Source organism: Peromyscus eremicus, chromosome 3 (assembly GCF_949786415.1).
Source record: "Peromyscus eremicus chromosome 3, PerEre_H2_v1, whole genome shotgun sequence".
NCBI classification, from domain to species: domain Eukaryota; kingdom Metazoa; phylum Chordata; class Mammalia; order Rodentia; family Cricetidae; genus Peromyscus; species Peromyscus eremicus.
The window spans coordinates 87,178,322-87,189,836 of NC_081418.1; positions in this window are offsets into that span (position 1 = coordinate 87,178,322).

The window sequence follows — 11,515 nt, forward strand, 5'->3', positions numbered from 1 at the left end:
ATTGCCACACCTTTAAATAACTCACTTATTATTTTCTTCTGCCAGCCTATGTCTGTTGTCTTTGGAGAAAACATGACAATCTGTGGATTAGTATTTTCAAAAATCTACATGGAAGGTAAGCTTATAAAGACAATAGAGATGTTAAGCCAGGTTTATGACACTTTGTTCAAAACCAGGTTATAATCCCTATATAAATCCCTATATATTTAAAGTGTGACATTTAAAAATGAAATGAATAAATAGCAGACACCCAAATCACAGTCTCTTGTAGCATCTTAGTGTTTGTCTATAACACAGAACACTAGATCACAAGCCCTCTTTTTTTAGCTTATTTTTTGAGAGGGCACAGCTCCTCACTTGGAAATATCCAATTCTAATTCAAGTCAGTGAATGAAGGATTTTCAACCTTTTTTTTAGTTCTTTTCTTAGTAGCCTAAATGGGTAGATGGAAATAGTTTCCTTTACTAATATTTATTGACGGTATCTATCATCCATAAGGCCCTGGCCCTTCATAGACCTTATGCACCTCCCTGCTGTTACATGCATGAAGATTGTAATGCATTCTGACTGATGTATGGTTTAGAAAAGTATAAGAGCCATTGGAAACAGTAAAAAGAAGGGAGACACAGATATAGAGGATAAGGTAACAGAATGAAAACAGAATAAATTTCAACAAATGCGGGACTAATTGGTTAGGTCTTGAAGAATATTTAGATCTTGACTTCTGAAGCTATGACAATCCCTGGAGTCCTGAAACTGAATAACGGGATTATAAAATTTAGAGAACACAAAGAGGTTTTGCTGAATGAAAAACATTTTTCAAAATCAAACACAGTGAATTAAAGGTATTATCCTTTTGCATCATGGGACTTTACTTAAGCCATGGTTCTTAACAGCTAGCATACTCATATTGTTATGCTTTGTAGTACACACACACACACACACACACACACACACACACACACACACCCACTAAGTATTTTTTTATTTATTCTTATCTCATATAATACATCCTGATGGTAGTTTTCCCTCCCTCCTTTCCTCCCAATACCCCCCATCTCCATTCTTACCCAGAACCACTCTTCCTCCATTTTCCTTTAGAAAAGAGCAGGCATCTCAGAGAAATCAGCTCAATACAGCATAAAAAGATACAATAAGACTAGGCACAAACCCTCGTATATGGTCTGGGCAAGGCAACACCCACTTCCACTGTTAGGAGTCCCACAAGAATCCCGGGATAACACATTGTAACATATATACAGAGGACCAAGCACAGACCAATGCGGGCTCTGTGATTGCTGACTCAGTCTCTGTCTGCCTTTATGTGCCCTGCTTATTTGATTCTGTGTTCTCCTGATGTCCTCTACCCATCTATCTACTATCTATTTTCAATGAAAATGATTAAAAACAAATATGAGCCTAAGAATTATTTTATTCTTTGCCTATGCTGTTAATTTGTTTTGGTTTTATGCAGATATATTTGATTTGAAATGCATTTCAAATAATTGCATTTGAAATGATTTTACACTCTATGGAAATTTGAACAAATAATTTTGATCTTTCAACAATTCTCTTTTATACATTTATTTGTGCTATAATATACACATATATGTGTATATATCTATGCATATATATATATAGTTAATATTTAGGTGGTTATAGTCATTTTAAATTTTTTCACCATCTCATCCCTTATAAGTCTCCACAATGTATCTCTTGTCATATAGACAATAGAGAGCTTCCAAATATTATAATTACACATAATTGCCTGTCTTTAAAACTCTACTAAATTTTAATTCCCCTTGTCATTTACTCTATTCCACTTTATAACTTTCATAGTTATTGTTCATATTCAGTTAAAAATCACTAGAGACTGTTAACCTGACTATTAATGCATCCCCATCTAATATTTATAACAAGTGTTGAATATGTATTTGCTAAACAAAGAGCTGTAGTTTAAACCCCACTCTAATAAGTATTTTATTAAAACATTTTAAATTGTACAAAACAAGTCACATTATTTCATTAGCAGATACCAGTATTCTTAGAACTTGTGATCTAATACAAGCCAAACTTATACAGAATAAAGAATGTCTGTGAACAGCATTTTCAAACAAGTGAAGAATTTGTTTTTGAATGCTTGTAAAACCAACCTTCTGTGTCATCTCAAAGATTGTTGCTTCCTGTATACCTTACTGTCATAATGGATAGGAATGACATGTACAGCATACTCATATTGTGCCAAGATTGCTAATAAGAAGATTCTGTGCCTCAACTTCCTCAGATGCTTATGCTGGGGGAAGCTGCTCAGTAGTCTATGAGACCATTGGGTGATTGGCATGAAAAATTCCAGGCTGAAAGAGAGGAAGTGAACCTTATGCTAAGAGTCAGGAAACCCACCCACTATGCCAGAAGCAAGAGTATGCTGTTGTAGAAAGCCATTCCATCAAGTGCCAATCAAGTCTCCAAATGACTGCATCCACAGCTAGCATTTTGAAGGGGGCTGTCACCTTTCATCCACTTCTCTAAAGATCCCTGATCCTTAGAAGTTGCATGAGAAAGAGTTTGGTACACTGAAGTCATATTTTTAGAGGGTGGGTAGATGGCTTAGTGGGTAAAGGGCTTCCTGCACAAGCTTAAGGACCCCAGTTCAAATTCTGAGCACCCGGAGTAAAAAGCTAGATTTGTCAGCACCTGGCTGTAAGTCCAGTGCATTCATGACAGAAAGAGGAAGCTCTCTGGGACTTGGCTGCTGCTCACCTAGCTTCAGGTTCATTAAAATCCCTATATTGAGAGTATAAATTGGAGAGTGATAGAACAGGAAACTCAGTGTTTTCCTCTGCCTTCTGCATGCCTGAAAGAAGACCTGTGTACCTGTAAGAAAACCTCTCTCTCTCTCTCTCTCTCTCTCTCTCTCTCTCTCTCTCTCTCTCTCTCTCTCTCTCCACACACACATCACATACTACTTACAGCACTCATACAGACATGTATTTGAGAATTTTTATAATAATTTCTTGTATTTCACTCAAGTGTTATTAACATATTTAATAGACCAGCAAATGCACATATTTATGAAGTAAACCCAGTCAGATAACGGCAAAGCTAAGGACACTCTTTGCCTTGTGTCACTTATCCATCAGAAAAGCCTCATCTAGTATTAATAAAGTTTAATGGGTTTAATAGTGCAGAATCTTATAATTTTGCCGCAAAACAATACTAAATCATGGAGCTAAAAAAATCTAAATATAATATAATAATTTCTCACTTTTGTTTGAGATGATCCATGGTTAAAAGGCTTACATTATGCTATTGTTGACATAAATTTACAAACTATTGAGAGGGTAAAGTTCTCATATTTTTTTACTAAAATATAGTGCATACAATGAACAGTTGGATTGATAAGAAAGCACAAAAATAAGAAATCAACATGTGTTGAGGATGCTAGTGAAATTCCAAGAGTTAGAAAACAATGAGCTAAATCTTTGTAGGTGGGATGAAATAAGACAGTAGATGACCCAGAAGTGCATTTTGCAAGTAAGTGCTTTCATAGTGTCAAAAATGATAATATCTATAGTACAGATGATTCCATATACTGTACATTCAAAAAATAGTAGAAAAAGATAATGAAAAACATAGTTTGATATAAAAACCATAAAACAAAGAATAACTAATATTTCATTTTTCACTAACAAATTGTTAAATATTTTTGGTAAAAGTAATTTTGAATATTTAAAAGAAGTCACTATAAATATGCTAATGAATATTCAGAAATAATTAAGTCAGAGAGTAAGCACAGAAATATATATTAAAATACTAAACATCATTCTCTAAGGAATTATCAAGCAGAAAGAAAATAAAATGTAAGTAATGAATAAATATTTTAAAATACCATTAAAATTATTTAAAGTCTTAAAAACGTAATCTGTGAGTTTGGTTATGATTGAACATAACAGGACGGGGTTATTTCCACTTCTTACAGACTTTTAAAAACACACAATGTTAAATCCTACAAAAGCACTAGAAAATTGGGCACAATGAAGACAATTTAAAAATTCAGAACACATTATGATATTTTTTTTCTTATAGAGGTATACACCACTTTAATCATACATATAAAACTTTCATTAATTCCAGTAGTACAATTTTCAAATATGTCCACACAAACATTCTTTTCATGTAAAATGTCTTCAACACTATATTGAATGTATTTTTTCCAGTTAGGTTATCAATGAATTTGTGTATGGTTAAATTAACCCTTTGTTGTAGTTCTTGGAATTAGGAAATACTACATATGTGTGTATGTATGAACATGATGAGAAGAAATGTATCTTCAGCTATTGTAGGAAATCAGGTTTATATCTTACTGAATAATACAATACTTTTAAAGTCTAAAATTACTTTGACTATAATATTTCTGTAACGTTTTATAGAACTAAATATCTTGGGGTTTTTTTTGCCTAAATTTTCTTAAAGATAAAATTGTTAATTTATGCTTCTTCACTCTTAGAACAAGATACAATCATAAACCTATAAAGCATTCCAATGAACTGTAAGTTCAGACTTCCCCCTGGCCACTTTGGGCTTTTAATGCCCTTAAAGCAACAGGCTAAGAAAGGAATAACAGTGTTAGGAGGGGTGATTGATTCAGATTACCATGAGGAAATTGGATTGCTTCTCCATAATGGAAGTGAGAAAGATTCTGTCTGGAGTGAAGGAAATTCTTTAGGACATTTCTTGGTGTTATCATGACCTGTAATTAAAGTCAGTGGAAAACTACAACAACCTAATCCAGGTAGGATGACAAAGAGCATAGACCTATTAGGAATGAAGATATAGGTCACTCCTTTAGGAAAAGAGCCAAGACCTGCTGAGGTGCTTGCTGAGGATGGAGGAAATGAAGAATGGGTAGTACAGGGAGATATTTACAAATACCAGCTAAGGTCACATGACCAGTTGCAGAAAGAGGAGTATAATTGAGATTAATATTTCTGTCATATTTTGTTAAGAATGTTTTTGCACAGATATTTCTTGAAGGGAAATCATAGACTTGGCCTGGTCTAGCTGCCTTTGGAGGCATGTGTCATAGATTTTTCAGATTAGAGTTCATGGTTAGCTCCTGGGTCACTGTGTACCTTTCAGTTCTTGAGAAACTCAGGAGGTGAAGTGTTCAGGCCATTTAGTGTTTCTCTGTATGCTCCCTTAGAAGTCAAGAAAGCATAGAAGCCTCACATGACAATTAGTCTTGGATATTAATCTTATGTACCCTGTATAGCTTGCAAACATCATTGTATCCTCGCAGCTACAACTCTATCGATCCTGGGAACTGCCACTATGTTCTGTTTCTGATAATGGTATATAAAGTCTGATTGATCTCAACAAAAATTCCACAGCCTCAGTCTTGATGTGGCCTCTCCAATCTGATCCTGGTTTAATTCCTCAACTGGTCATATCAGATAACCTTGGTCCCCTAAGTAAGAATAAGTGCTTCTAATTTGTATTTTCTTTCCTCAATTTCTTCATCCTGTAATGTGACAGAAATTAAATTTATAGTGCATTTGAGGTTATACATGGGATAGTTATATCATGTGTAGGCACTATTATGACCTGGTTATTGGAAATGAATCATGACATAAAGAGTTATCAAGTCCGACAAGGGGTGGACTTGTGATGACTATTCTTTGTTATCAGTTTGACTACATCTGAAAATACCCAAAAATGGAGGGCATACCTGTGAAGAATATTTTCTAGTTAGATATAGCAATTATAATCTAGATCTTTGAGGTAGGAAGGCAAATCTTTAATCTAGATCCTTTTAGCTTTTAAAAGACAAGGCTTTAATCCAGATCTAGTCTGTGCCATATCTTATGTTGGAAGCCGGAATAAAGGAAGCTTTTGCTCTTTGCTTGCTTACCTTCACCTTGCTAGAAAGTTCATTTCTTTTTACTGTCATTAGAGCATATTTCTTCATGATTCCAGCATATACTGAAGACAAACTGAGACATTAAGCCTTGAGGAAAGAGAAACTACTGATTTCTCTTTCATAGCTACTGACTTTCCATTCATAGCCAGCCATTGTGAATTAGCTAAGTATAGCCTATAAGTCATTCTAATAAACCCCATATCTCTCTCTCTCTCTCTGAACACACACACACACATACACACACACACACACACACACATATATGTACATATATATATATATATATATATATATATATATCCCATATCTTTCTTTCTCTCTCTCTTTAGTATGCATATAATGCATATATATATATATATATATATATATATATATATATAATCTCTTCCTATCTCTCCCTATATATGTATAGAGAGAGAGAAGGAGAGGAAAAAAGAGAGGATGTGAGAGAAAGATTCATTCTATAAGTGTTACTTCAGAGAATCCTGGTTAATACAAAATCTAACAAACATATAAGGGCCTTATACCTCAGTAAAATTCCTGGGAGTTTAGTGCTGTGGTGTACATAGAGCTATTCTTTGTAAGGGGGAGGATACGTTACTTCACCTGACCCCTCCCACCACCAAGAAAGAAGCACAGCATTTAGTGGACCTATTTGAATTCTGGAGAGCACATTCCTCACTTGGGTGTATTCCTCCAGCCCATACAAAAACTACTCAGAATGGTGGTAGATTTGTGTGGATTTGAGACAAGAGAAGCCTCTTCAACAGGTCCAGGCTGCTGTGCAGGCCATTCTACCATTTGAATGCTATGGCCCAGCAGACCTGATGGTACTTGAGGTGTTGGTGGCAGATAGGAATGCTGTTTAGAGCCTTCAGTGGGTATCTTTAGGTGAATCACAGAAAGACTTTTGGGATTTTGGAGCAAGTCAGTAAATAGCACCCTTTCATAGTCTCCTTATCAGTTTTCTACCTCCATGTTTCAGCACTATTGGAGTATCTATTCTAACTTCCTTCAATGATAGACTACAATTTGGAAGTATAAACCAAATAAATCTTTTTCTCCCCAACTTGCTTTTTGGTTGTGGTGTTTCATCACCATATTAGAAACCCTAAAACAGACTTTTTTTTCCCTGTCCTCCAATGTGAATATGTGTCACCAATGAGTTCAATGTAGTTCCTAACTCCTTCTCACTTGGTCCAATTAGCATATTGTTGTCAATATAGTTCTCCAATGTGCTATTTTGTGGACAAGAGAGACAATCATGATCCCTTCTTAAGTACTGAAGATTTAATATATTCTTGAGGCAAAACTGTAAAGGTGTATTTCCAACTGAAAGCAAATTGCTTATGGTTATTCTAATGGATAGGTATTGAGAAGAAAGCATTTGCTAGATAAATATCTGCATACCATGTACCAGGAGATGTGTTAATTAGCTCAAGTAAAGACACCACATCTGGTGCAGTAGCTGCAATCGGAGTCACTACCTAATAGAGTTTTCTATAGTCAACTTTCATTCTGCACAGTCCATCTGTCTTCTGCACCAGCAGATAGGAGAGTTAAAGAAGGACGTGGTGGAAACCACCACTCTTGTATATTTCAAATTTTTGATGGTGGCACTAATTTTTGCAAATCCTGCAGGGATGTGATACTGTTTTGATTCACTAACTTTCTTGGCAGAAGAAACTCTAAAGACTTACCTTTAGTCTTTCCAACCATAATATCCCTCACTTCACAGATTAGAGAACCAACGTGAAAAGTCTACCAACTTCTAAGTCTACCTATCCCAATTATACATTCTGGGACTGGTGAAATAACCAGAGGATAAATTTGGGGATCCACTAGACCTACTGTGAGTCAGACTTCAGCCATAACTCCATTAATCATCTGGCTAACACAAACCCCTACTTTAACTGGATGGCCACAACGTTTCTTCAGATTTTCTGGAATCAGCATTAAATCAGAAAGAATATCCAATTGACCCTGGAAAGTCTGATTGTTTCTTTCCCCTCAGTGTGCAGTCATACATGCAAAAGGTCATATCCTCCGAGGAAGGATTAGAGAAAGGCTAATAGTAAAACTTCTAGGGGTTTCAAGCATTACCAGTGGCTGCTTACTCTTCTTTCTTTAGCATCATCTTTTTAAGTTTCCTATTGCAGACAAGTTGGAATTAGAGTCTCACTAACTAGAGTTAGTTCCCTTCCTTCCATTTTATGGTCCTGATAATCAAACTTACGTGGTCAGCCTTAATGGCAAGTACCTTCACTAGTTGAACCAATTCATCATCGTTATATTAATTTTTATTCTAAGTCTTCACATGACTCTGGTTCAGCACTTCAAGTTATAGATGGATATATCAGATGACCTCTACTCTCCCAGGTGAGCTTGGCATTTAGTCCTTCTTCTTTGTTTAATGAATAATTAGAAGCAAAGTAAGGCACTAGTACTAAAATGGAAGTGACTTGCAGTAGTGCCATGACATGGAAATGTCTATCAAGGACTAGAAACAAATGTGTGGTTGAAATGTTGAAGATCTCCAGAGAATTTCCTATTGGCCTTTTGCTGTTTTGTTGTCTATGTGTAATTCATTACTCTTGAGAGCACAGAATATTTACTGAGCTAGTTCTAATGAATAAATATATTGCAAGTTGCTCTCTCTCTTTTTTTCCTCTCTCTTTTGCCTTAGCAGCTCACATATTGTGATGAGTTGTAAGAGATATCTGGTAAGTTTTTGGCCTTCTGAAGGACTCTCCGCTTTCACAACAAACTGAATCAGACCAAATTGGAAGGCCCGTGTTTAATGGGTCGTGTTCCTGGGCGATTCCCCAGCCCTCAGAGAGGAGACAGAGTCTGCAAGACCAGAAAAACCAAGAGTCTGTTTTCCGGGATGCTGCTTATATATCCCTTGTGGTAGTCATCCTGAGCCTCTCCGGGGGAGGAGCTGTGTTTGGCAGGCTTTGAAGGGGTGGGTTTGGGGATGAGCTATATTTGGTCAGCTTTGAAGGGGCAGGATTGGGAAAGAGCTATGTTCGGTGGGCTTTGAAAGGGCAGGTTTAGGGAGGAGCTGTGTTTGGCAGGCTTAAAGGGGAAGATTTAGGGAAAGAGATAGGGGAGGGAAGTTGAGGTGAATCTTCCACCAGACTCCTTCCAAGCATTCCAGTCTCTGGAATTTCAGTCTCCGGATGCCAGGGTGCCAGGGGTTGAGGTGGAGCTCCCACCCAAACAATATCTAAGTGGGGATTAAAAGATGTCTCCTCACAGACACTTACAACCTGAGAACTATCAATAGCCATATAAGTGAATTTAGAAGTGAATCTTCTGAAAATGCCAAGTGTTACGGTGAGCTTCGAAATGTACTTACCACAAACTGGTTCTGCTATGATTGCAGCCTTGGACAATATCTTGAAAACTACATGTGAGAAACATTGTCTATACAACCAGTCTCAACTTTATTTTCATCCATGGATTTCGAGACAGGGTTTCTCTGTGTAGCTTTGTGCCTTTCCTGGAACTCACTTGGTAGTCCAGGCTGGCCTCGAACTCACAGAGATCCGCCTGGCTCTGCCTCCCAAGTGCTGGGATTAAAGGCGTGCGCCACCACCGCCCGGCTCACGATTTGAATAATTTTTATGATGTATATGTATGCATTATAACCTACACTGGTACATTAATAGATGTGTCTATTACTACAGTTTGGTTCCATGCTTCATTGCATGTCTTCAGGCGTTCATAGGTCAATATTACTTATACTGGAGGAATTTCCTTTTCATAGCATTTGGGTGTAGAAAACATTCTGCCAAGTACTTCAACAATGTTTTCATGTCAATCAGAAAATCAATAATATATTTCTAAAAATTTATATTAATTCAAAAAGTAAAACAGCATATCTGAAAAGATAATATCTAAAAAAAAAAGCAGAGGTTGAGATTATTGGTGTTTTTATTAAAATATATATTTGAGGGACATAAATATTCCTATTATATTATTTAATTAATAGAGACAGCCTGGATAATATAGTTTTTATTCCAGTTCCACGAACTTTATAACAATTAGAGGGGACAATGGAAAAGCACACTGTCCACATATGGAAATGAATATCAAATAAAATGTAAGCAATTCACTTCCCAACAATAAGCAAAGAGAATGTTCATTTTTTTGTGTATTCTAATCAAATACATAAAGGAAATAAAGCTGTCTTATTTATAAAAAGAAAAAACAAACAAACATGAATATAAATATAAATATCCAATTCAGGAGATTGTATAAAACACGGTATGAATTGTGAAGCTTGTAGAATTAAGCTGGAGTTATAAGGATCCCCTTACTACTATCTTAGTCCTACAAGACTGCACAGGACAAAGGCAGCACAGAAATCCCTAACATAAATTACATTTTCAGTTCTCCATCTCATGAGCATATATTAGTCTTATACATATGGTAAATCTTTTGTCTCAGAACATTTTATATAACATCCATCATGCCTGTACCATAAGGAGATGCAGAAATCTTACTGTCTTTGGCTATTGGTATGTATGTGTATGTGTGTCTAAATGATTGAGATCAAATAGAACATTTGAAAGAAAAGGAGCAAATATTGCATCATGAAGAAAAATAATGCTTTTAGCTCCGTTTTAGAATCTTTTTTTCTCAGTTTTTAGGTAGAAACTCTTGCCACCACGTTGGATGCCATTTGTAGCTAGAGTTTTCCTGCCTGGCCCACAGTCAGGACAAATCTCTCTCACCTGCCAGTCCCACAGCTGCTCAGACCCAACCAAGTAAACACAGAGACTTATATTGGTTACAAACTGTATGGCCGTGGCAGGCTTCTTGCTAACTGTTCTTACAGCTTAAATTAATCCATTTCCATTAATCTATACCTTGCCACGTGGCTCGTGGCTTACCGGCATCTTCACATGCTGTTTGTCATCGTGGTGGCTGGCAGTGTCTCTCTGACTCAGCCTTCCACTTCCCAGCTTTATTCTCCTTCATGTCCCGCCTATACTTCCTGCCTAGCCAATGGCCAATCAGTGTTTTATTTATTGACTAATTAGCAACACATTTGCCATACAGAACATCCCACAGCATGCATGAACTGAGGACATAGGTCAACAAAATAAAAAGACACAAGAACAGCTATTTTAACTAGACACATGGTATTCTTTTATATTGTATACCTCTTTCCCTAGATGGTGTTTAAATGAAAAATAAAATTTTGTATTTATACAATAACTAGCCAAATGTTTAACCAATGGCACTCTTAAATTTCAAACCATTCCTGGAGAAAGGTAATTTTATTAACATAAGCATTCATAATAATCTTAAAATAGCTTTAAAAACTTAACAAAATGCAAAAAATACCTTTTATTGTTTAAATAAGCAATAATAATATTATTAAATTTACTAGGTCGTGTACTATGTTAAAGAAGCAATAGCAAACCACTTCAGAAACTGCAGAGATTATTGACCAGGGTTTTTGATATAGGATTAAAGCAAAGGTGCCTGGAGTCAGCAAGCCAGGAAGATAAGTAATGAAATCAATAATGAATCAAGCAGGGTGCCAACAAATGTGAAGAGTTACTTTGGTTCAGTCAGGTG